This window comes from Heterodontus francisci, chromosome 21, assembly GCF_036365525.1.
Source record: "Heterodontus francisci isolate sHetFra1 chromosome 21, sHetFra1.hap1, whole genome shotgun sequence".
Classification (NCBI taxonomy): Eukaryota; Metazoa; Chordata; class Chondrichthyes; order Heterodontiformes; family Heterodontidae; genus Heterodontus; species Heterodontus francisci.
In genome coordinates, this window is record NC_090391.1 from 31,840,197 (window position 1) to 31,867,853 (window position 27,657).

Consider the following 27,657-nt stretch of genomic DNA (forward strand, 5'->3'; position numbering starts at 1 on the left):
ACAAGACTACGGGGCAAGGGCAGGAAAATTATTTAGAGTAGTTAGGTGCTTGATGGCCAGAACAGTCATGATAGGCCGAAGGACCATTTTCTGTGCTGTATAACTCGATGACTCTATGAGAGGGGGGTCAGGAACTGCAGTTAGACAGAGCCACCTGCAGATAGAGATGGTGAGAGGGGCCAGTAACTGCCGTGAGACAGGGAAACCACAAGATGAAGATGGTGAGAGGGGCAGTAACTGCTGTAAGGCAAGGACACCAGCAGATGGAGATACTGAGTGAGGGCAGGAACTGCAGTGAGACAGGGACAACAGCAGCTGGAGATAGTGGGAGGGCACAGTAACTTCAGTGAAACAGGGACACCAGCAGATGGAGATGCTGGGCCATCGCTGATTGGGAGATTCTGAGTTCCTGAGAGTTTGAAAGTTTCCACAAGTTTCAGGAATTTACTTTATGTCAACTGGAGATGCTCAAAAAATAATTGTAATACAGCTAGTGTGAAAGGGCTATTTTCCTGCTATGTAATTACTTGTAACACTATACTGTTTCCTGTTTAGAAAATTATTTTGAGTTATTAAAGGTAATTTATAAAGCATGAAATGAAACTCAAGCAATAATTTACAAATCTAAACTCTCTAAATACCTTGTGTTGAGTTCTTCATCACTAAAGTTGTGACATCTCTCTCGCTCACTTCTCTTTCTATGCTGGTATCTTCTCTCCTGTAACTAAGAGTAATTAAAGTTTTGATCAAATTGTCTTTTGAAAGTTAATATTGAATCTTCTTTCAGAAACCTGTCAGACAATGGTAAATGTTAAGGATTTTACCAATGATTACAGGGTAATGCATAGATAGAGCAGCATCAAATAAAGTACAATCATTGACAAATATAACTGTAAATATGGGTCAGAATTGTTATGTGAAATGTCACCAGTTGTAGAAGTTCTCTTGGCTGCATCATTAACCTGATTCTAGCTTCAGTTTTGTCACACAGTAGAATTCAAAATCTGAATAAAAACTGCCTGTTGATACTGCAGTCAAACGGGCCTCTCAAGCAAAAACTCATTGCTGGAATTTCAAGGTAACTGCAGTGAGACATATTTCGTCAATTTCTGAACTTTCTGTAAACAGGTGGTGAAAAGTGAAAGACATTTAACACAATTTGTATTCAATGGCCATTACCCAAACCGGCCTCTCTGTGTTTTAAAATAACAGCAGCTTTTCTGCACTGTTAATGAGGTTTTGTGGGAGGCAGAGAGAGACAGAGAGTTTTATGTCTGCGTCTCAGTCTCTGTGTCTGTGTGCCCAGGTGAATTGGAGCAGATCACAGCGTGTGTGTCAGAGAGAGTCCAGTCTGAATCTCTCTCTCTCTGTGTCCCAGTCCTGACACTTTTCTCCAATTGCTACTCTAGTGCTCCTGTCCTGGATCTTTACCCCACGGATGAGCTGACAGAGGTAAGGCGTTCGAGTCCAACGATGTATGCAGACCGTGTGGGATGGTGAGCATCACATCTCTATGGTCTCTCTCTGCCTTTCTCCGTCCTTCTGACTCAATCCCTCTCTCAATCTCTCTCTCAATCTTTCCCTCTGCCCCTCTCTCACTTGCTCTTTGTTTGTCACTCTCTCTCTCTGTTGCTGTCTCAATCTGACTCTTTCTCTCAATCTGGCTGTTTCTCTCACTATCCCCTTGTTTTTTTTTCTCACTGTGATTCTCTGTCTGTGTTGCTCCCTGTGTTTCTATCTCTGTGTTTCTCTCTGTCTGTCTTTCTTTCACTGGCTTTCTCTCTCCCATTCACTCTTTCACTCTTTGACTCACTCTCTCTCTTTCATTTTCTCTCTCATTCTTTCTCTCTCATGCACAATCTCTTTCTCTCTCACTTTCTGTTTCTCTCTGTGTGATTCCCTTTGTGCCTTACTCTCTCATTGGCTTTCTGTTTGTCTGTCAGGTGCCTCCACTTTCCTGGTGTCTCTATTATTTCAATCCCGCGGCAAATATCCCCACCCGTAAATATTCCTACCACAAATATCCTCGCCTGCAATTAGGCCCCCGTAAATAGTACTCGTCCGCAAATAGTATTCGTCCACAAATAGTGCCCCCCCACAAATAATCGGGCCCGAAAATATCCCCCACCGCAATTATCCCCACGCCGCAAGTATTCTCCCACAGCAAATATCCCCCCATCCGCAGCAAATATCCCCGCCTGCTGCAAATTTTCCCCCACAAATTCCAACTCCCAGCAAAACTCCATCCAGCCCCACAATTTTCCACCACAAAATTCCCCATCCCACTAATTTCCCCCCTGCAAATATTTGCCCCTGCAAATATCCCCCTGCAAATCTCACACCCTCCCGCAAATATCCCATCGGCAAATATCCCTCCCCGCCGCAAGTATGCCCCCTGCCACAAATATTCCCCCGCCACAAATATCCCCAACCACAAATAGTCCCCCCGCAAATGTCCACCTGCTCACAAATGTTTCCACACAAAAATCCACTCCCCGCCAATCCACCCCCCATAAATATATACATGTCCCCGCAAATACTTCTCTGCCCCAGCAAATTTCTATTTGAAAAGACTGGATATCCCCCATCCCATTTAAATACTGGAGAAGTCCCCCCGCCCCTGCAAACACTCATTTTACAGTTGGAGAAGCCGACGAAACCCACTTCCCAAATTAAACCTGGAGCAGACCCACTCGCATTTTAAACCTGGAGAAGCACCCCTCCCATTTTAAACCTGCAGAATCCTCCCTTCCATTTTAAACCTGCTGAATCCAAAATTCCCTCTTATTTTAAACCTGGAGAAACGGCCCTCCTATTTAAAAGCTTTAGAATCCCCCTCCCCTTTTAAACCTGCAGAATCCCCCTCCCATTTTGAACCAGGAGAAACACCCCACCCATTGTACAACCTGCAGAATCCCTGCTCCCACTTTAAACCTGGAGAATTCCCCCTCCCATTTCAAACATTGCCTAATTCCCTTTGTGAATATCGCCATCTAATTCTCCACCTGCCCCACTCTAAACACTCTCCTTTCTAAATAACCCCCTGCCCTGTAAAAGCCCCCCCTCTACTAATTCCCACTCTGTAACATCTCCGCTCCCTCTGTCCCGTGTAATTCGCATCCCAGTCAACAGCCCCCTGTGTAATTCCATCCTCCCTCACTTTCCTGGGAGTGGTTCGGTCTCATGACAGTCTTTAAATCACTTCTATTCTAGTCTGGATAAGGCTCAGATATTCTATCAAACGGCACCCGGACCTCGGCACCTTTAATTCATGTCCAGACAAACACAGGACCGGGCATAGAGCAAGGACCCCCAGAGACTAATTGGCATTCTGACCCTTTGATGCACAGCAAGATCCCATACCCAGACACATCCCTTCCCTCAAAAAGTTGTTTCACCCGTTCTCTCCATCACCCATCCACCTCCCCACCCCTCTCGGCATCAAGGAATGAAACAGAGGCACAGGCACAGAGGCACATACATACACACACACACACACACAAACACACTCTGGTTTCCACAGGGACAAGAGGAGTCCATTCAGGCCTTTGAGCTTGTCCCAACAATGTTAGATCATGGCTGATCTGTCCCTTCCCCCATTGAGACACAAGAAGACAGGCAGAGACAGTCGGAGAGCAGAGACAGAGAGAGGAGAAGAAACACTGGGCTGGACTTGGACTTGGGCCAAATGGCGCAAACCAGTTAGGGGAGGGGAGTGGTTGAGAATCGGCCGCCTGTTCTGCAACTCTCTCCTGTTTTTACCTCAAATGGGAGAAAAGAATCGGGGGAGATGGAAAGCAGGATCGGGGTTCACCATCACCATGTGCAACGCCATGTCAGCGAGTTCATATCCACCCCAAGTCAAGAGAGAGAGAGAGAGAGAGAGAGAGAGAGAGAGAGAGAGAGAGAGAGAGAGAGAGAGAGAGAGAGAGAGAGAGAGAGAGAGAGAGAGAGAGAGAGAGAGAGAGAGAGAGAGAGAGAGAGAGAGAGAGAGAGAGAGAGAGAGAGAATGAAAGAGAGTTAAGGGGGTCCGAGGCCAGTGAGAGAAAATAAGAGCAGAGAGCAGAAATAACAAGAAGGACAGAGAGAGTGTGACATGCTGTATGCCTTCTTGACCACTCTAGTGACCTGCTTTGCCACCTTCAGGGAACAATGGACCTGGACACCCAAATCTCTCCGTACATCAATTTTCCCCAAGACTTTTCCATTTACTGTAAAATTCACTCTTGAATTGGATCTTCCAAAATGCATCACCTCGCTTTTGCCCTGATTGAACTCCATCTGCCATTTCTCTGCCCAACTCTCCAATCTATATTCTGCTGTATTCTCTGACTGTCCCCTTCACTATCTGCTACTCCACCAATCTTAGTGTCGTCTGCAAACTTGCTAATCAGGCCACCTATAATTTCCTCCAAATCATTTATGTATATCACAAACAACAATGGTCCCAGCGCGGATCCCTGTGGAACACCACTGGTCACACGTCTCCATTTTGAGAATCTCCCTTCCACTGCTACTCTCTGTCTCCTGTTGCCCAGCCAGTTCTTTATCCATCTAGCTAGTTCACCCTGGACCCCATGCGACTTCACTTTCTCCATCAGCCGAACATGGGGATCCTTATCAAACACCTTACTGAAGTCCATGTAGATGACATCTACAGCCCTTCCTTCATCAATCAACTTTGTCACTTCTTCAAAGAATTCTATTAAGTTGGTAAGGCAAGACCTTCCCTGCACAAAACCATGTTGCCTATCACTGATAAGCCCATTTTCTTCCAAATGGGAATAGATCCTATCCCTCAGTATCTTCCCAGCAGCTTCCCAACGACTGACGTCAGGCTCACGGGTCTATAATTACCTGGATTATCCCTGCTACCCTTCTTAAACAAGGGGGCAACATTAGTAATTCTCCAGTCCTCCGGGACCTCACCCGTGTGTAAGGATGCTGCAAAGATATCTGTTAAGGCCCCAACTATTTCCTCCCTCACTTCCCTCAGTAACCTGGGATAGATCCCATCCGGACCTGGGGACCTGTCCACCTTAATGACTTTTAGAACACCCAACAATTCCTCCAACCTTATGCTGACTTGACCTCGGGTAATCAAACATCTGTCCCTAACCTCAACATCCGTCATGTCCCTCTCCTCGGTGAATACCGATGCAAAGTACTCGTTTAGAATCTCACCCATTTTCTCTGACTCCACGCAGGACTTTCCTCCTTTGTCTTTGAGTGGGCCAATCCTTTCTCTAGTTACCCTCTTGCTCCTTATATATGAATAAAAGGCTTTGGGATTTTCCTTAACCCTGTTTGCTAAAGATATTTCATGACGCCTTTTAGCCATCTTAATTCCTCGTTTCAGATTGGTCCTACATTCCCGATATTCTTTCAAAGCTTCGTCTTTCTTCAGCCGCCCAGACCTTATGTGTGCTTCCTTTTTCCTCTTAGCTAGTCTCAGAATTTCACCTGTCATTCATGGTTCCCTAATCTTGCCATTTCTGTCCCTCAGTTTCAAAGGAACATTTCTCTCCTGCACGCTAATCAACCTGTCCAAGGGCAGGTATACAAAGTAAAATGTAGATTCAGAATAGAGAGGGGTGCCTCGAGGAGGGGGTGTGAGATGCCGAGATAATCTTGCAGTGAAGCAGATGTGGAACTGAGAGCGGGAAATGGACTGAGAGACAGATAAAGATGCAGAGAGTCGCAGAAAGAGAATGAAAAGTGAAACTTGTGAGACACAAGGGAGAAGCAGAGCTAAAAAGGATGTTGAAAGATGTGGAGATAGGGATTTAAAGATGTGAAGAAACAGAGCTATGAACATGGAGGGAAGGTGCAGAGAACAAGCTGCAGCAAGAGAAGGAGAGAGGGAAATCTGTGGAATTGCATTAAAAGAACAAAGAAGAACAAAGAAAATTACAGCACAGGAACAGGCCCTTCGGCCCTCCAAGCCTGCGCCGATCCAGATCCTCTATCTAAACATGACGCCTATTTTCTAAGGGTCTGTATCTCTTTACTTCCTGCCCATTCATGTATCTGTCTAGATACATCTTAAAAGACGCTATCGTGCGCGCATCTACCACCTCCGCTGGCAATGCGTTCCACGCATCCACCACCCTCTGCGTAAAGAACTTTCCACGCATATCCCCCCTAAACTTTTCCCCTTTCACTTTGAACTCGTGACCCATAGTAATTGAATCCCCCACTCTGGTTAAAAGCTTCTTGCTATCCAACCTGTCTATACCTCTCATGATTTTGTACACCTCAATCAGGTCCCCACTCAACCTCCGTCTTTCTAATGAAAATATTCCTAATATACTCAACCTCTCTTCATAGCTAGCGCCCTCCAAAGCAGGCAAGATCCTTGTGAACCTCCTCTGCACCCTCTCCTAAGCATCCACGTCCTTTTGGTAATGTGGCGACCAGAACTGCACGCAGTATTCCAAATGTGGCCGAACCAAAGTCCTATACAACTGTAACATGATCTGCCAACTCTTGTACTCAATACCCCGTCCGATGAAGGAAAGCATGCCGTATGCCTTCTTGACCACTCTATTGACCTGCGTTGCCAACTTCAGGGAACAATGGACCTGAACACCCAAATATCTCTGTACATCAATTTTCCCCAAGACTTTTCCATTTACTGTATAGTTCACTCTTGAATTGGATCTTCCAAAATGCATCACCTCGCATTTGCCCTGATTGAACTCCATCTGCCATTTCTCTCCCTAACTCTCCAGTCTATCTATATTCTGCTGTATTCTATGACAGTCCCCTTCACTGTCTGCTACTCCACCAATCTTAGTGTCATCTGCAAACTTGCTAATCAGACCACCTATACTTTCCTCCAAATCATATATGTAAATTGACTGTTCTGGAGCAGCGCTTCCCAAACTATTTGCTTCAGAGGCCCCTGCAGCCCCCTCCCTGAGAAAAAGTCTGCCCAGAACAAAAAAAAATCAAAATACTGCGGATTTTGAAAACAAAGTGATTCCTGACAACGCTGGCCGCCAACGACGTCATCAGGCTGCGCCGCTATTAGCACATGCGCAGACGGGGTCCTGCTCTCTGCGCATGCGCGGACTCCGACGAGCCTGGACTGGTTACCGCTGGCGCCGATGACGTCACTTCGGCAACACGCATGCTCTGCCTCTGCGCACGCGCGTTATGCAAATCCAACGGGTATGCACGCATGCGTCAACCTTCGGATATCCACGCGTGCGTCAAGCTTCGGCGCGAGTTTCTGAAAGTGGAAGTTGGAGAGGTTTCGTCGGGCATTTTATCGGAATTATTTAGTTTTGGAGATTTCAGTCTGCTTCGTTTTTATTCGAAAGACGAAATTGCTCCAAGGTAAGTTACTCTGAAAACATTTCCATTGTCTGGGGCACTGCACGTGCTCCAGTCCCTGTTGTAATTTGCTCTGTTCCTGCACCCATCAGAGCAGTGCACATGGACACACAGCCACTTGCTCCTGCACCCATCAGAGCCGCGCACATTGACACACCTGTTTCCCCACTCGCCCTTGAAACAACCAAGCAGAGCCTTGTGAGACTCTGCAATTGCCAGTTGCTGCCTGTCAAGAAGAGAGTGCACCCAAATGGTTCAAGCACTTGGGGAACATTTAGCGAGAGGAGACTAATCACTAAAAGAAACAAGCATGCTGTGTCCAGACATTGCACGAATGTGAATGCTCTTGCTGTGTACACAACCGGTGTGCTGGGAGTTCAGCCACACCGTTCTCCATCCTCAATGTTGCTTTAAGGCAAAGGTAGATAAGAGCAAAATAAATGGAAGGTGATGCTGCTAGTAGGAGGCAGGATTAAATGGGAGCTGATGGTAAGGTGTAGGAATAGCATAACCACTAGCAGGGAACAGCAGGGCTAAATGGCCAGCTTTATGTCCATAGTCCAAAAAAAATGTGCTTCTTTTTTCCAGTACCCTCACATCATTCATATTTTCCCTGAGAGCAGCATTGAACCATCACGAGATAGGGGCAGTAAAATCATCCTGACTCCGACAGCTGAGGTGGGTACTATGTGATTCATTGGCAGTGTTGTCAGTACATGCCTTTACTGCAGAACATAAAGGATGCTCAACAGTAATTTCATTGGAGGGGGGGGGGGGGGGAAGCTTTGACACTGATGTTCTTTCCTTATTTTTTTCATGTAAAACATGCCCCTGAGAAAACAATCTTTGAGACTTAAGGACGTCACTCAAGCAAAGGAGGCAGTGCAGGAGAGGACGCAAGGATGTGCTGATTCCTGCATCTGAGGTGGGTAACAAGTGCTTCATTGGCAATGTTATCAATTGGTGCCTTCACTGCAGAACTTACAAAGGTGTGCACAACAGTAATTTCAGTGGATGGAGGGAGGTAAGCCCTGACACTGATTTGCTTTATTTCTTTTCATGTATAACATGCCGTCGAGAAAACAATCTTTGAGACTTAAGGTCAGCATTCAAGCAACGAAGGCAACTGGTTCATGCTGCGGAGCTTGTCACAATGTGGAAAAGAACTTTGCATTTATGGATGAAGTGGGAGCGCACATTGGGAGGCGTTTGGGGTACATTCACCAATATTTCCAACATTGCAACAATGACGACCACTTTAAAAGTTAACTAATGAAGTGTCAAATGCTTCCGATTCATTTCAAATCATTTTACTGAGGTTCTGAGTTTAGATTTCTCTCTCTGTCTCTCTCCAGCTTTCTTTCCCTCTGTCTCTCCAGTTAAACTTTTCACAGTTAAAAACACAGACTGCATTATGATTCGTTGCTGTTTTTAACTGAAAGACAGTAACATTTCGCAGCTCATGTCAATAAAGATTATATATGAAATAGCGGGGAAAAAACTGAAATGGACAGAGAAAGAGCATGAGAGAGGGACAGACGAGCGACTGATAAATGAGCAGAGGGAGAGAGAGATTTAGAGTCACGGAGAGTGATAAAGAGACAGACACACAGACACACAATAGTGAAGGTAATTGTCTGAACCCTGTTAACCTCTGGTTTATTAACTGTGATGTGTTTGTATTTGGGTGTTGCTGAGAGATTGTCTGTGTCACCGAGGGAAAATCCCGGGCTCTAGCTGTGCTATTTTGTTTAACAATGCCTTTTAATCAATTTTCTGTCTCTCACTCCTACCTTAGGAATTTTCATTCTGAAATCTGCATCGTGAAATTGAAAAGAGGGAAAGTCTGGGACGAGGAATCCTTGGACAGGAGCTTCTTCCAGAGTGGATGGACTGAGGCCTTGTCCACAGACTGCATCCAATGGGCCGACGTGAGTTTTGTCCGTTTGTTAGCCCGAGGTTTAATTTCCTCTCTGTGGCCCTGTGATTTTGGTGCTTCGGGTTAAATAGTCCCTGTTGGATTGGTGCCCTGACGTTTCAAACAGGTTGAAAGCCTGGGGTTAAAGGAGCAGCCGCAGGAGGGAGTCTCAGTTGCCACTTGCTCCTTCCAGCACTGTCTGTGAGGTTTGCTTGTGTTTTGGTCACTGCTATGAAGCTTTCAGTTAAATAGGATGCAGGGTGCCAATTTTAATTCATTTTACTGTAGTTCTAAGGTTAGCTTTCTGTCTCCACATTCTTTCCCTATGCCCCATGCATTCTCTTCTCTGTCTCTGTTTCACACTCGACTTCTCCATTTAAATATTTAATGAATAAGTAAGCGGTGGTGGTATAGTGGTGAGCATAGCTAATTTCCAAGCAGTTGACTTGGGTTCGATTCTCGGCCATCGCAGTCTTAAATTGCAGGTTGACTTTGTGGGCGGCACAGTGGTGCAGTGGTTAGCACCGCAGCCTCACAGCTCCAGCGACCCGGGTTCAATTCCGGGTACTACCTGTGTGGAGTTTGCAAGTTCTCCCTGTGTCTGCGTGGGTTTCCTCTGGGTGCTGTGGTTTGCTCCCTCATGCCAAAGACTTGCAGGTTGATAGGTAAATTGGCCATTAGAAATTGCCCTTAGTATAGGTAGGTGGTAGGGTAATATATAGAGGGATAGGTGGGGATGTGATAGGAATATGGGATTAGTGTAGGATTAGTGTAAACGGGTGGTTGATGGTCGGCACAGACTCGGTGGGCCGAAGGGCCTGTTTCAGTGCTGTATCTCTAAACTAAAATAAAAGCATGAAAATACAAGCACTGCAATGTGATGTGTCGTTATTGGAAATGGTGAGGCTGAATCTGCAGCTTGTTCCTAAATTGAAGAGAAAGTTTCGCCCTTGTAGGGGATTGAGGGGAAATCTGGCTATTGTCACATTGTTCCTTGTTGGATCTAGCTGTGCATCTAGTGCCTGCAACATGTTTTGCATGACAACCATGAGGATACTTTAAAATTCAGTTTCCTGAGTCTCTGAGTGTGGATTTCTCTGTGTTCTCTCTCTAATTTCCTCTGCTTTTCTCTCCCACACACTTACCCTATTTTAACCATTAATCAATAGGTGCCACAATGTGACATGTGGTTATTACGAACGGTGACAGAAACACTTCAGATGACGTTTCAATCAAGATTAAATACAAGATCGAGAGAAAAAGAAACAGAAGTGGATGGGTCATGGGGCGCAGGGTGGGGGGGGAGCGGTGGGGGGATCAGGAGAAAGACAGGGAGAGGGGTGCTGGAGAGGGGGCAGGTAGAGAGGGGGAGGTGGAGAAGTAGAGAGAGGGAGAGTTAGAGAGGCGGAGAGGTAGAGAGGGGGTGTGGGGGAAGCGAGGCGGGGGTGTTGGGGGAGAGGAGGTTGGGGATTGGGAGGTGGAGACGGGGGTTGGGGGAAAGAGCGTTTGGGGTGCAGTGGGAGGGAGTTAAATTTAGAAGTTCCTGAAGGGGGGGGGGGGTTGCAAAATATAGGGACCAGACAGCTGCAATGCCAGTAGTACAGTTGAGAAGTAGGGGGAAAATCGGATGGATGGGAGATCTGCAGGTGGAGGGAATGGCTGGATATAAAGGGCCAGAGGCGAGAGGCCGCAGAGAGCCGCGGGCAGCGAGTGGCCGAAGACTTTGGTGTCGCCGGGTGCGGGGACCGGTCGGTACGTCTTTTGCTGCTGCAGGTTTATGGCGCATGCGCAGAAAACTCAGTCCTCCTTCCCCCACACCCCCTACTGTCTCCGGCTGCTCCGCTCCCCTCCATCACCTTTCCCCAGCCCGCTCCGCTCCCCCCCACCCCGGCCCGCTCCGCCACCACCCCCTCCCCAACCCACTCCGCTCCCCGGCCCCGACCCGTTCCCCAGCCCCGGTCCCGACCCGTTAGCCGGGCCCAGTCCCGACCCGCTCCCCGGCACCGACCCGCCCGCTGGCCCCGGCCCGCTCCCCAGTCCCAACCCGCTCGTTCGCTCGCACTCTCAATCCGCTATTGTGTTTGTTTAGTTCCTTCCATGTGATTATTTGAGCAGCGCCATCTTTACTCCTGGCAGCTACCTAAAGTCGCACACTGTGACTTTTTAGTGGCACATGCTGTATTTGCACATGTGCCACAGCAGCGCCACCTAGCGGTAGCGTTGTCAGCGAATGCAGCCTTTGCTGTATCTGTCAGTCTCTGGTACTGCACATGGATGTGTGAGGCATTCTGTATGTGACAGACTGTGGTCCAGTATGTGAATGTGGGTCTCACTCTGTGTCAGTCAGTCTGTGGTTCAATATGTGTGTGATGGCTTCACTTTGTATCTGTCAGTCTGTGGCAGTGCATGTGAATGAATGATTCATTTTGTCTCTGTCAATCTACAGTAATTTACTTGAATGTTGGTCAGTTTGCAGTAATGGAATTGAAACTTCGTCTTTCAGTCGGACACAAAGTGAGATTTTTAGGCAGGTATGCATGCAGTACATTTTTGGGATGAATTCTGTTCCATGAAAACATGTACAGTGTGTCAGTGTTATCTCATATTTAATTTATAGTTAAGCTTGTTGTGGGAAGGGCACGGTGCTTTTCAGGGATATAGTGGGTGTGGTTTTGGACTGAGATTTATGTATTTACCTGTCAGCAGGTACTTTATTAATGCATTTGTTGAACATCCCTTATTGCCGTTCAACTAACTGATGCATCTCAGAGTCAACCACATTGCTGTGGATCTGCAGTCACATGTAAGTGAGACCAGCTAATGACTGAGAGCTTATGGTAACTTTAGTTAAATTACCTTTCAATGCTAGATTGTTTTATGAATTAATTGAATTTACTGATTAATTGAACTTCAATTCCACCAGCTTCTGTGTCTGAATTTATACTGTGTTCCAACACCGCAATCTTTGACTGTTTGACTACCGCTGTTGGACTGTTGGATTGTTGGACTACTGTTGGATTACCACCGCGTCAGGGTTCCTCCTATCTTCTACACTTCTGCTGCGCTGGACCATTGGAGTGAAAATATATCTGTGGTACTTGGGACCGAGGGATCATCGGAACTGGGAGCAGCAGTAGACCACTCGACCCATCGAACCTGCTGTGCCATTTAACTAGATCATGGGTGATCTGATTGTAATCTCGACTCCACATTTCATCCCACCCCCGATAACCTTTCACCCCATGGTTATCAAGAAACTTTCTACCTCGGCCTTAAAAGTATTCAAAGACTCTACTTCCATCGCCTTTTGATGAAGATTTTCAAAGACACACGATCTCTGAGAGAAAAAAAGACAAAACTCTGCATGGCTTTCTTAAATGGGTGACCCTTTATTTTTAAATAGTGACCCCTCGTTCCAGATTTTCCCACAAAGGGAAATATCCTTTCCACACCGATCATGTCAAGAACCCCCAGGGTATTATAAGTTTCAAACAAGTCGCCTCCTGTACTTCTAAACTCTAGCGAATACAAACCTAGACTGCCCAACCTGTACTGATAAAATGATCCGCGCATTGCAGGTATTAGTCTAGTAAACCTTCTCTGAACTGCTTCCAATGCAATTACATCATTCCTTAAATAAGGAGACCAATACTGTACACAGTATTCTTGATGTGGTCTCACCAATTCCCTGTATAACGGAAGCATAATCTCTCTACTTTTGTGTTCAATTCCCCTCGCAATAATAGGAGCAGTAAGGACCTTACAAATTATTGCTCTCTGTGACTGTGGATCTGATGGTCTGTCGGTGTCTCTGTGTTCTGGGAGTGATATTGTGCTGACTGTGTGTGGGAAGGAAGTCGCTGCACTGCTGATAGCTCGGCTGGAGGAAACATCACATTCATGTTGCTTGATATAGATTTTCGATGGGTTACCAGAAGAGAATAAGGATAATGTAGTTGCTGCTGTGTGCATGAAGTTTCACAAAGTGTTTCATAAAGTGTAAACATCAGGCTTGTCAGCAAAGTTAGAGCCCATGGAATACAAGGGACAGTAGCAGCATGGACACGAAGTTGGCTGAGTGACAGGAAACAGAGAGTAGTGGTGAACAGTTGCGTTTTTGGACTGGAGAAAAGTATATCGTGTAGTTCCCAAGCGGTCAGTTTTAGGACCCCTGCCTCTCATGATCATTATTACTGACCTAAACTTGAGTGGGCAAGATACAATTGTAAAATTTGTACATGACACAATACTTGGAAGTGTTGAGAGCTATGGGGAAGATAGTGATAAACTTCAAGAGGACACTGACAGGCCGGTGGAATAGTCAGACAAAGGACAGATGAAATTTAATGCAGAGAAGTGTGAAGTGATTCATTTCGTTCAGAAAATCGAGGAGAAGAAAGATAAATTAATGGCCACAATTTGAAAGGGGGGAGGAGGGGGCAGGAGCAGAGAGACCGGTGATGTATGTGCACAATTTGCTGAAAATGACAGGACAGGTTGAGAACATGGTGAACAAGGTATACTCGATCTTCAGCAATCGATGCATTGACTATAAAAGGAAGGGGGTTATAAAAACCCTTTCGAGAAAGTTGTTCAGCCTCAATGGGATACTGTGTCCATTTCCGTGCACCAAATCCTTGGATGGCTTTTAAGGCAGTACAGAGGATGCAGGAAAGATTTACAAGAATGGTTCCAGGTTTCAGGAACTTAAGTTACATGGATTGTGTTTACTTGTGTACTTGGAATTTAAGTGCGTGGATGTAGTTCAGTGGAAGAGCGCATGTTTTGCATGTATGAAGTTCTGGGTTCAATCCCCAGTATTCCAAGTCATTTTGAGAGGAAAGTTATTGGAGAAGGATTAACACTGTGATTACGTTTAAGATGTAAGTTCACATCCTGTAATAATATAGCTGTTGACTCATCCAATTGCATATTTCCTTTCTCACTGACCTAAGCAGCACAGCTCAGACTCTCAAACCCTTTTCCAACACTGCCTACAAATGGGAATGTTAGACAGTGAAGCGTAGATCTCGCAATCTGCTCTTATTGCAGTTCTGATGAAAGGTCCCAGACCTGAAATGTTTGCTTTGCTTCTCTCCCCACACATGCTGCCAAACTTGCTGAGTATATCCAGCACTTTTGGTTTTCATTTCAGCTTTCCAGCATCTGAAGTATTTTCTTTTTATTTCTCTGATTTTATATTTGACGGCCGTCAGTCTGCCTCTCACTTTCTGAATCTAATCTTCTTGGCTCCTTTTCAACGGGATAAGAAATCACGGACCCTGAACACTTGAACTGGGGATTAAACAGTCTTTAATAACGAATTAGCATCACTTCCTTGTATTTGGACTTAGCCCCTAGTAAAGATAACAAGGATCTGTCTAAACTCCACAACAATTCTTTATTTAACTCCCAAAGCAAGCACTGCTAGTGGAATTGGGAAATAGCTGATTATTATGAAGTTTCCCCCGGTGTTCGATTCTCTGTAACTTTTCCCCCGCTTCAGGAACAACAATATTCGACCTGAATTTGATGATTCTCCAAAATAAATCTTATAAATTGCATTAAACCATAGCCCATTCCAGTGAATTGAGATAGTGAATTATATCCATGTAACAGGACTGGGAGGAAGGTGAATTGATTTGAAGCCAATTGCATTTTTTTGGGAAGGTATAGAAAAGTAAGTGAATAATTTCTTTGCCCCTGTTTATTACAAGAGGCACAGGCATTTTGGATAGATCCAAGTGGAGGCGAAAACACTAATGTCGAAATGATGTGTACTGTGAACACGATGAATACAAAGAAACACTGGTGTACAGATACCTTCATTACTTGGAATTCCGAAGAGATAGCTCTGTGGTAGAATGCCTGCTTCTTTTGTCTCAGGTCTTGGGCTCAATCCCGAGCATCGAATCAGAGAATGTTTAAGGCACAGCAAACGGCCACTTGGCCCATCGTTCTGTGCCAGCTGTAAAACGATCCACCTATTCTAATCCCAGAATTTGGTCTGTAATAGAAATAAGAAATGCTGGAACCATTAAGCAGGTCTGGCAGCATCTGGGCAAAGAGAAGCAGAGTTAACGTTTCGGGTCAGTGACTTTCTTTGGAACTGTAGTCTTCAGATTATGGCAGTTGAGGTGCATATTCAGACTCCTTCTAAATAAGTTGAGGATTGTCTGCCTCAACTACCCTTTCAGATAGTGAGCTCCAGAACACTATTACCCTCTGGCTGAAACAAAAGATTTTCCTCATCTCCTCTCCAATGTTTCTACCAATCACTTTAAATCTATCTCCCCTCGACACTGAACTCTCTGCTATGGTGAATAAACCCTTCACTTCCCTTCCATCCAAGCCCCTGACAATTTTTTTCCATTTCAACCCGATCTCCCCTTCGCCTTCTCTGATCCAAGGAGAACAACCCTAGCCTATCCAATCTTTCCTCAAAGCTGCATTTTCCAGGCCTGGCAACATCCTCGTAAATCTCCTCTGTACCCTCTCTAGAGCAATTACATCCTTTCTGTAATGAGGAAAGCAGAACTACACACAGTACTCAAGTTGCAACCTAAACAATGAGTTGTACAGTCCAAGCATAACCTCCCTGCTCTAATATTCTATACCTCAGCTAATAAATAAAAGGATTCCTCATGCCTTCTTAACCAACGTATCGACCTGTCCTGATACCTTCAGGGGTCTGTGGACATTCACTCCAAGGTCCCACATTCCCTCTACATTTCTCAGTATTTTACCATTTATCATGTATTCCTTTGTCTTGTTTGTCCTCCCCAAATGCGTCACCTCACACTTCTCCAGGTTGAATTCCATTTGCCACTTTCCTGCCCATCTGACCAGATCATCAATAACTTCCTGCAGCCTACAGATATCCTCCTCGCTAACTACCACACGGCCAATCTCTGTGTAGTCTGCAAACTTCTTCATCATTCCCCTACATTTACGTCCAAATCATTAATATATTCGACAAAAAGCAGAGGACCCAGTACTGAGCCTTGCGGAACAACACTGGAAATAGCCCTCCAGTCGCTAAAACACCCGTCAGCAATTACCCTTTGTTCCCTGCCACCGAGCCAATTTTGTATTCACTTTGATGCATTTCCCTGGATCCCATGGGATTATATTTTTTTAACCAATCTGCCATGTGGGACCTTGTCAAAAGCCTTGCTAAAATCCATGTAGACCACATCAACTGCACTACCCTCATCAATCTTCCTTGTTACTTCTTCAAACAAATCAATCACGTTGGTGAAACCAGATATTCCTTAACCAATCCATGCTGACTATCCTTGATTAACACGTTCCTTTCTAAGTGACAGCGTATCCATTCTCTCAGATCAGATTCCAATACTTTGCCCACTATTGAGGTTAGACAGACCAGCCTGTAATTATTCAATCTATCCTTCGCTCCCTTTTTAAAATGAGGTACAACCTTAGCAATTCTCCAATGCGCCAGCACCAAACCTGCAAACTGTCAGGACTGGAAAATGCTGGTCAGACCTTCCGCTATTTCCTCTCTTGCTTCTTATAACAGCCTAGGATACATGTAATCTGACCTTGTTCACTTATCAACTTTCAAGAATGCGAAGCCAATGAATACTTCCTCTCTACCTATGTTTTTCACAACCAATACTTCACACTCCTCCTCCTTATCTACAATATTTGATTCGCCCCCCTCTTTTGTGAGGACGCAAAAGATTCATTAAGACCATACCAACATCTTTTGCCCCGACACATAGGTTACCTTTTCGGTCTCTTGTGGGCCCTATCCCCTCCTTAGTTATCCTTTTACTCTTAATGTATTGATAAATCATCTTTGGGCTCAACTTGGGTTTTCTTGCCAATAATCTTCCATGCCCTCTCTTTGCTGTCCTAGTTTCCTTTTTGATTTCACCCCTCCACTTTCTATACTCCCCATTGCATTCTGTAGTTTTGAGTTCTCAATGTCGGACATAAGCTTTCCTTTCCTGTTTGATGCTTTGAGGGGAATTTTATCTCGAATAAGACAAACAGGGTAATTAAAGCAAAATGCTGCAGATTCTTCAAATCTAAAATGAGATCCAGATGTGCTGCAGACACTCAGCAGGACTGGGAACATTATTAAAACCAAAAACAATCTTGATACACATGCACCTTCCTTTCTTGGAATTGGAATATTCTAATTCAATCCGTTTAAACATACTCTTGGTTCTCATGCACTGTTCTTACTGTAGGACAGAACTTCCTGTTTTCCTGAGGTGAAGCTTCTCTGATTATTTCAACATTTGATGCCACTGGTAACATCAGTCTGTAATACCCGTAGGCTCCTTTCTAGTTGATATTGTATTTCTAATGTGCCGTCAACTCCAAAAACACATACAGTCTGATATTTGTAAAAGTGAGTTAACTATCTGTAAACCTACCTCTTTGCAGTGAATTGTAAGAACAGTCAGTTCTGATTATGAATTCTCCACTTCCTCATTCAGAATGCTGTAGTTGACCATGCCACTCAGATGTAGATCTGCACAATGGGAGGACTAATGTCCTTCAATAAACACGCCGCACAACTCTCCCATGTGCTCAGAATGTATCCCTTAATCACCAACATTTGAATGACAATTCCAAATTGTCATCCTCAAGTCCAACCGTGAATTCATCCATTAGTTCAATAATGGGGCTCGGACCCTTACACTGCAGTTCACAATGACCCCCATCCCACCCCCACCCCCACCCCCACCCCCCAATCCCGCGACTTTACCATTCCATGGAGCCTCTCTACTCCTGAGGTCTCGACACAGAAAAGTCCATCCACAGCTATTTAATTTTAACCTTCTTCACATGCATGCCCTGACATTTTTTTAAATCAATTCCCTTCTGCTTATGCCTTTAACCTCTTCCCCAGTGACTGACAATGCACTCTCAGACTCCTTGATGCCTATCTCTTGCATTTTTACTTGCCATGAGTAATGCAGCAGGTATCAATCTGTTCGAACGCTCCTTTTCTTATACATGTAACACTCTTGTCATATGTAAACGGGCGCTCTCCCAGAATGAAAAGTATTGCCCCTGTAGTGTTCCTGTAATCCAATGGAAGCCGACTTGAGCATTTGCCACCAGCAACTGATTTATCCCTTCACCTTTTCTAATCTCCCTATCTAAATTAAGGCCCCCATCCTTAGTGCCGTTATTGTAAATCTTCCCTTAAACATATCTGCCAAAAGGAGAACAGTCCCAGCTTCTCTAGAATAAAGACAAAACAGTACAGATGCTGGAAATCTGAAATATAAACAGAAACGGATGGAAAATCTCAGCAGGTCTCGCAGCATCTGTGGAGAGAGAAGCACAGTTACCTTTTCAGGGCTGTGATTTTTCAGCATTACTGGGAAAGGTTAGAAATGTAATAGGTTTTAAGAGGTGTAAGGGACTGGGGGAAGAGAACAAAAGGCTGTGTGTGCATTTGGGCAGAAGGGAGGAGGGATTAACTGACAAATATGTCATTGGACAAATGCAAAGGAGGTGTAAATGGTTGTGGTGAAAGACATCGAATTAGTCCAGAGAGAGTGTTAATGACATAATAATGAAAAACTCTGTCAAAAAGCAAAAAAGAAATGTCTAACCGGGTCGACGCATTTCATCAGATGCTGGAAGGTATCAGTTCAATTTTGTTCTATTGAGGAGCGCTGAAACACTGTACCTTAGTATCAGTAAAATAGTTACTGCATTCATTTCTCAGGATAGATGAGATAGTTTTGGGGGAACATTGTTCCTGTTACTGTCAATGTGTTGTTTTGGCTGTGGAGTCCATTGCACCTCCTTCATCCTATCATCTAATAGTCAAATGCTCTTATTTTGGACCTTGCAACGTTCTCATCAGAATCTCACTTATTATTGGTACATAACTCAGTGCTGCTGCTTTCATTGTGGCAAGCAATCCTTTTCCTTCCAGCCTCTGTATCCAATCCCAGTCAACAAATAGCTGGTTTGAACTTCTGTAGGATGGATAAAGAGACTCACCTGTGTTTTTGCAACTCTCATGTCTCGACGCAGCTCCCACTAGGACATGGGCAGTGCCGCATAACACTGCTGTTTGGCGAGTGGTGAAATAATTTTATACCAAAGCGGCTGGATTTAGGATGTGTGAGGTAGCAGAGTGGGCAGACGCATAATGCAAACTGATGACGTGTGAGGTTTCAGTGAGGTATCAGTGAATGTGGAAGTTTGTATTTGTACCAGAGATGAAATACTTCAATTACTTTAGGAGAATATATGTTCTATGTAGACCGGAGGAGGTTAAGGAGAGACCTAACAAAGGTATTCACATTTATGATAGAGAAAACAGTGAGAAATTGCTTCCTATCACACGTGGGCCAGGAGGCAATGGCCAAACATAGAAACATAGAAAATAGGAGCAAGAGTTGGCCATTCGGCCCTTAGAGCCTGCTCCGCCATTCATTATGATCATGGCTGATCATCCAAATCAGGAACGCGTTCCCGCTTTCGCCCCATACCCTTTGATCCCTTTAGACCCAAGGGCTATCTACAACTCCTTCTTGAAGACATACAATGTTTTGGCCTCAACTGCTTTCTGTGGTAGAGAATTCCACAGGCTCAGCGCTCTCTGGGTGAAGAAATTTCTCATCATCTGAAGGGTGTATCCCGTATCCTTAGACTATGACCCTGGTTCTGGACTCCCCCACCATCTGAACATCCTTCCTGCATCTACCCTGTCAAGTCCTGTTAGAATTTTATCGGTTTCTATTAGATCCCCCCTCATTCTTCTGAACTCCAGTGAATATGATCCTTTCCGACTCAATCTCTCCTCATACGTCAGTCTCACCATCCCAGGATATCAGTCTGGCAAACCTTCGCTGCACTCCTTGTATCGCAAGAACATCCGTCCTCAGATAAGGAGACGAAAATTGCACTCAATATTCAAGGTGTGGCCTCACGAAGGCCCTGTGTCATTGCATCACGACATCCCTGTCCCTGTACTCGAATCGTCCCGCTATGAAGGTCAACATACCATTTGCCTTTTTTAACGCCTGTTCGACCTGCATGTTTACCTTCATCGACTGGTGTACGAGAACACCCAGGTCTCACTACATATTCCCCACACTCAGTTTATAACCGTTCAGATAATAATCTGCCTTCCTGTTTTTGCTACCAAAGTGGATAACCTCACATTTATCCACATGATGCTGCATCTTCCATGCGTAAACACACTCTGTAAACTGGTCCAACTCACCCTGAAGCCTCTCTGCATCCTCCTCATAACTTAGCCTCCCACCCAGTTTTGTGTCATCTGCAAATTTGGAGTTATTACATTTAGTTCCCTCATCTAAATCATTAATATACATTGTGAATAGCTGGGGTCCGAGCACCGAGATATGCGGTACCCCACTTGTCACTGCCTGCCATTTGGAAATAGACCCATTTATCCCTACTCTTTGTTTCCTGTCTGCCAACCAATTTTCTATCCATCGCAATACATGACCCCCAATACCATGCACGTTAATTTTACACACTAATCTCCTATGTGGGACTTTGTCGAAAGCCTTCTGAAACTCCAAATAAACCACATCCACTGGCTTCCCCTCATCAACTCTACTAGTTACATCCTCGAAGAATTCTAGTAGATTTGTCCAGCATGATTTCCCTTTCGTAAAATCATGCTGACTCTATTCGATTCTACCATTGTTCTCCAAGTGCTCTGCTATAAAATCGTTGATAATGGACTCTAGAATTTTCCCAACTACCGACGTCAGGCTGACAGATCTATAATTTCCTACTTTCTCTCTACCTCCCTTTTTAAATAGTGGGGTTACATTACCTGCCCTCCAATCTGTAGGAAGTGTTCCAGATTCTATAGAATCTTGGAAGATGACCAACGATTTACAATATTTGGAAAAGAGCAAGAGGGGTAATGAGGACAATCATTTTCACAGTGGAGGTTAGGGACATCTGGAATGTATTACCTGAAGGAATGGTGGAAGCAGATTCCATCAGAACTTTGAAAAGGCAACTGGACATGTACCTGATGGGAACTGATTTGTCGGGTTAACGGGGATAAAGCTGGGGTGTGAAAGGATAATAGACAGCTGTTTCAAGGAGCCAGTATGGGCAAAATCTGTGAATGGCCTCCTTCTGCACTGTAAGCTTCCAGAAATCTATTTTATACATAAAGGTAGCATTCAATGTTCGACATCCACTGGGACAATATACACAGTCAGTGGATATTCTAGGAAATCGATATTGAACTATATTGCACTGTGACACTACCCTCCCTACTGGAGGCTAGATTCCTGTTTGTTTTTATTTTGTTGCTTTACCTAGCTCTCCTCCAAGTTGAAGTCACAGCCTTCCGTTATAACACCCAAATGCTGTTACTGTCCTGTTCAGAGCTGACCATGTTCTGCTTGTTTGGTTATTTTTCAATCCCTTTTCCATCTTGCATCCGAATTGCAGTCACTTTGTACCATATTTGTGAGTATGTGCGTGTATGGTCTGCAACAACTAACCCTTCTAGTGAATAATTCAGGTGACTTTCAGATCTCGGAATTTATAATAATTCCATTTCCTCATTCAGCCTGCTAGATTTGAGCATTACGCTGAGACATAGATCTGCAGAATGGGGGAGAATACTGTCCTTCAATAAACTCAGTGCTGTAGCTGCCTTTGTACTCACAAATTATCTCAGTATCCTCAGGTACTGTCATCCTTCTGTAAAACTACAGTGTGGTTTGTTTGTTTTATCCAATCTCTGCCAGCTTTCCCTATATAAGTCTCACTCTTTATGGTTTAAAATCAATTAGCTGCATTAGTAAATATCTCTATCTATTTTAAATTACTTATGTGCAATATTATTAGTAAGTGATAGCCTGGGGGAACGATCTTTTATTTCTCCTCTAATTGTGGTGGCCAATGAATTCATTAATATGAGTTTCGGTTAAAAGCATCAAAGAAAAATGGTCACAGTATATTTTATTTGAATCCGTTTAAACTAAATCTTGGTTCTCATGCACTGTTCTTATGTTAAATTCCTGCTTGTCTAAAGTGAAGTGTTTCCGAAAGCTTCAGCATTTGATGTCACTGCTAATATCAGTCTAAAAGATATGGGGGAAAGCGGAAACAGGATATTGAGTTCGATGATCAGCCATGATCATAATGAATGGTGGACCAGGCTCGATGGGCCGAAACACCTACTCATGCTCCTATTTTCGATGTTTGCATGAAATAAATCACTCCCAGAGGGATTCCTTTCTCGTCATTTGTTGCAACAAAATACTTCAGAATTTTGAATCCCTCCATCAGATGTCCTCCTTAACTTCACTGCTCTAAGAAAAACAATCCCAGCTTCTCCAGTCTCTCCACATTAACTGAAGTCCCTCATCCCTGGTACCATTCCACTAAATCCTCCACACCCTCTCCATGGATGACATCCTTTCGAAAGTGCGGTGTCCAGAACTACACACAATGCTCCAACTGAGGCCTCACCATTGATCCGCATTTCTTTTAAAATAGCCTCCATTTTTTTTGCACTCTGCATCAGATGTCATCTGTCATGTGTCTCCCATTTCACCAATCTGCCTGAGCCCACCCGAAGTCTGCTGCTGCCCTGCTCACTGCTTACTGCAATTTAAAATTTATTGCACTGACATGCGTGCTACAAGGTAACTTGCTTTTTAGAGAATATGAAACTGGAAACTGAAAAGGAACAAAAGAACATGAGGATGCCATTCAGCCCCTCGATCCTGTGCCGCCATTCAGCAAGATCATGGCTGATCTGTGACCTAACTCCATATACCTGCCTTTGCCTCATATCTCTTCATACCTTTAATGAACCAAAAACTATCAATCTCAGATTAACATTAATAATTGATCGAGCATTGAATGCCAATTGTGGAAGAGATTTCCAAACTTCTGCCATCCTTTGAGTGTTCAAGTGTTTTCTAACTTCACTCTTGAAAGTTGTAATTCATAGACTCTGTACCTCGTCTTAGACTCCCCGACCAGTGGAGATAGTGTCACTCTATCTACCCTATCTGCTCCCATTTGTATCTTGAAAACTTCGATCAAAACAATTCTTAACCTTCTAATTTCCACGGAATACAACCCAAGATGTGCAATCTCTCTTTCTAAGGTCACCCTTGGAGACCAGCTATTCATCTGGGAAACCTACACTGGTTGACTAATGTCCTTTCGAGAAGGAAATCTGCTTTCCTTACCTAGTCTGGCATACATGTGACTCCAGATCCACAGCAATGTGGTTGAATCTTACATGCCCTCTGAAATGGACTAGCAAGCCACTCAGTTAGGGCAATTATGGATGGGCAGTAAATGCTGGCCTGGCCAGCGACGCCCACATCCCATGAATGAAAAAAAACACTGCACTTCCTCCAATTCCAATATATCTTTGCTAAGGTGCGGTGCCCAGAATTGCTCACAGTAACTCCAGTTGTGGTCTAACCAGGGCTTTCTACAGCTGAAACATTACTTTTGCCTTCTTGTATTCATTCCTCTAGATATAAAGATCTATAGTCACTATTCTACATCTAATCATAAGAACACACGGAAAGGAAGTGGCCATTAACCCCTCGAGCTTGCTTTACAATTGAATGAGATCATGGCTGATTTCTGCTCTAACACAACATGTCCGCTCTTGCCCCCAATCCTTCAATATCATTGGTTAACAAAAATCTATCAATCTCAGATTTAGAATTTACAATGGACCTTGCATCAATTTCTGCTTGCAGAAGAGAGTTTCAAAATTCTAACACCCTGTACGTGTAGAAGTGTTTCTCCATTTCACTCCTGAAAGATTTGGTTCTAAATGTTGACGATATTCCGAGCTCTTACCCTCAATTATGCGGAGTGACTGGAGAAGCTGGGGTTGATCTCCCTTTTAGTGTTTTTGGGGGGGGGATTTGGTGAAGGCTTCTCAAGGTTAGTGTCAACGTGTCTCTATCAATTACTGATACGGAGTAACTCAGTTCCTGTACTATTAATTTATTCAGTTTGTTTCTATCACATTTTAATTTCAGTTCTGTGTCTGATCGTGTTGAAACATTGATAGCGGTGATGCAGGTCTGCATCTCAGCAGCTGTCATTGGGAAGACACCATAGGAAATGTAATTATTTTCTGACATTCCACCCATTCACTTTCTCTCTTGAGGGTGACAACACTGCACACAACACTGCAGGTGGGCACAGGACAATATTCTATTGAATATTATCATTGCTTCTAGATTTCTGTCAGTTAACCACCCAGTTCCTAAATTGTGGCAATGGATTTAAGAGGAGGTCATCCAATACCTCCCGCTGCTTCACCCATTCAGGTACTACATGACTGATGTTTACCTTCTCTCCATTTACTCGCCTTGATTCCATATGTTTTAATCCCCTTGCCTAACAACAAACTATCAATCTCAAGAATTAAAATTTCAATTAAGCTAGTCTGGAAAGTGTTTTGAAGGACTGAGTACCAGACATAAACTACTCCCCCTTTGAAGTTCAGCTTCCCAACACTCCTGAACTGCTGCACTCTAACTGTGAGATTATCTCCTCTTTGTTCTGGACTCTGACACCAGAGGAGACAGTTCCTCTGTACCAAACTGGTAGGGGAGAGTTTGGCATAGTTGTAATGTCCCTCAGCTAGTTATCCAGCGATCAACGCTAATGCCCGGGGGTTACAAGTTCACATTCCACCACGCCAGTTGCTGGAATATAAAATAAATTGATTAAAATAAATCGAGAATTAGAATCCAGGATCTGTAATAATGCCAGGAAACTGTCATCTATTGCTGTAAAAGCCTATCTGGTTTCCAGTGTCCTCTCGCGAAGGATATCTGCCATCATTGCCTGGTCTGGTCTCGACATGATTCCAATGTGTGGACCATTATCTGCCCTCTGAAATGGCTCAGCAAGCCACTCAGTTCAAGGGCATTTAGGGATGGGCAACAAATGCTGGCCTTGCCAGCCACGCCGCAACCTAAGAAATGCAAATATAATATTCCACTGCTCTCAAACACCTCAATTAGATCATGCATGCCTCTTCTGTATGTTCTCCTAATTTAGCCAGTGTATCATTCTGGTGAATCTGTGCTGCACCTGCTCAATGGACAGCATATCATTCCTGAGATGTAGTGCCCAGCATTTACTGTGGTCTAAACACAGCCACATAAAACAAGAGCAGAACCTCAACGCCTTTATATGCCAGCTTCCTTGAATTTCAATGCAATATTGCATTTTCTGTTTTCATTTATTGTGAATATTTACACTGCATTTTCAAATTATTTCTTCCTGCATGTCTATAAATGTATTTTCTCTTACAATTTGCCTAGCGTCGTTATTTCCTTAATTGCAGCAGTGATTGCAGTTCAGATCTCCGTCATTGACTGTGATACGTTTTGGCACAAACTGATTTACTGAAAGGTGCGATGGAAAGGTAAATTTTCCATTCACTTTTTAATCAAATTCCGAAATCTCCTTTTTCTGTGATCTGTGTCCCCAAGGGTAACACTTCCCTTCAACACAGTGCAATCAGTAATGAGTTAACAATCTGCTACTGTATATGAAATTCCGCAAGTCTATTTCTAATCGTGCTCTCCATTTATTTTACCACAGATCCGTGAATAACACCAGTGATATCTCTTGATTAACCGACTGGGGTGTATGTTGTTGGAGAGACAGTCACCATTACCTGCAAAACAGCTAGAGATAGTCATGAGGAAACCTTCTACTTTTACAGAAGTTATCAACAGCTGTCCACCAATCAAATCATCACAAAGGACGACACTGGAACATTACAGGTTACTGGTGCAAACCAAGGAAAGTAAAACCAATGCCGATATGTAAAATAATTCAATTGTAGGGGTGGGTCTGTTATTAGAGTATCTCAACAGGGCAAGTCAATGCGTGGGTCTGTTACTACATTATCTCCACAGGGAGAGTCAGTGAGTGGGTCTGTTATTGCAATATCGCCACAGGGAGTGTCACTGAGTGGGTCTGTTATTCTAGTGTCTCAACAGGGAGAGTCAATGAGTGGGTCTGTTACTACAGTATCTCCACAGGGAGAGTCAGTGAGTGCGTCTGTCATTATAGTACATCAACAGGGAGAGTCACGGAGTGGGCCTGTTATTACAGTATCTCAACAAGGAGAGTCAATGCGTGGGTCTGTTACTACAGAATCTCCACAGTGAGAGTCACTGAATGTGTTTGTTATTAGACTATGTCCCCAGGGAGAGTCACCTAGTGGGTCTGTTATTATAGTATATCAATAGGGAGAGTCACGGAGTGGGTCTGTTATGACAGTATCTCAACAAGGAGAGTGACGGAGTGGGTCTGTTATTGCAGTAAGGCCACAGGGAGAGTCAGTGAGTGGATTTGTTCTTAGACTATGTCCACAGGGAGAGTCACTTGGTGGGTCTGTTATTATAGTATCTCCACAGTGCGAGTCACTAAGTGGGTCTGTTACTATAGTATCTCCACAGGGAGAGGCACGGAGAGTATTTTTATTCTTATTATTACAGTATCCCCACAGTGAGAGTCGTTTGTGTGAAATGCGCTGTCTGAAAGGCCTGTGGAAGCAGGGTCAATGGAATTTCACAGAAACCGGCCATTCGGCCCAGTTGGTCCGTGCTGGTGTTAATGCTCCACCCAAGCCTCCTCGCGCCCACCCCCAGAATGTCCATCTCACCCCATCAATATATCCCTCTATTCCCTTGTCCCTCTTGTGTTTATTTAGCTTCCCCTTAAATGCATCGGAACTATTCACCTCAACCACTCCCTGTGGTGGCGAGTTCTCCATTCACAGCACTCTTTGGGAAATAAATTTCTCCTGAATTGCTGATTTGAACAGCAATTTTCAAAAGGGAACTTGATAAATAGTGAAAAGGAAACATTTGCATGTCTGTGGAGCAAGAGCAAGGGGGCTAGTGGGAGAAATTGGATAGGTCTTCCAAAGAGCCAGCAAAGGCAGAATGGGCTGAACGGCCTCCTTTTGTAATGTGTTATTCATGGATTGTTTGGTGATGTAGGATTCTGAAGGTGTGTTTGGACCGCACCTTCTTTTTTAAAAAATTTATTCAGCCTTAAAATATGATTTTGCAGGACAGGTGGTTTCATAGCTTGCAGGTTAGAGCACTGGACTTACACAGCAGAAATCAAAAGTTCACATTTCACTGGAACCTGATTTCAGTAGTTTTTTTAAGATCCGTGTTTATTGATGAACTGGAAGTGTTGGCGTGTGAACAGAGCGCTTTATTAATGGTCAACATTGTTCCCAAAGCAGCAGAAATACACAGATTCCAACAGTTCAATCATTCCTACTCACTTATTCTCACTGCCTCTGTCTGTCTCTATCTGTCATCGAACAGTAGGAGGCCATTCAGCTCCTTGATCCTGTTCCCCAT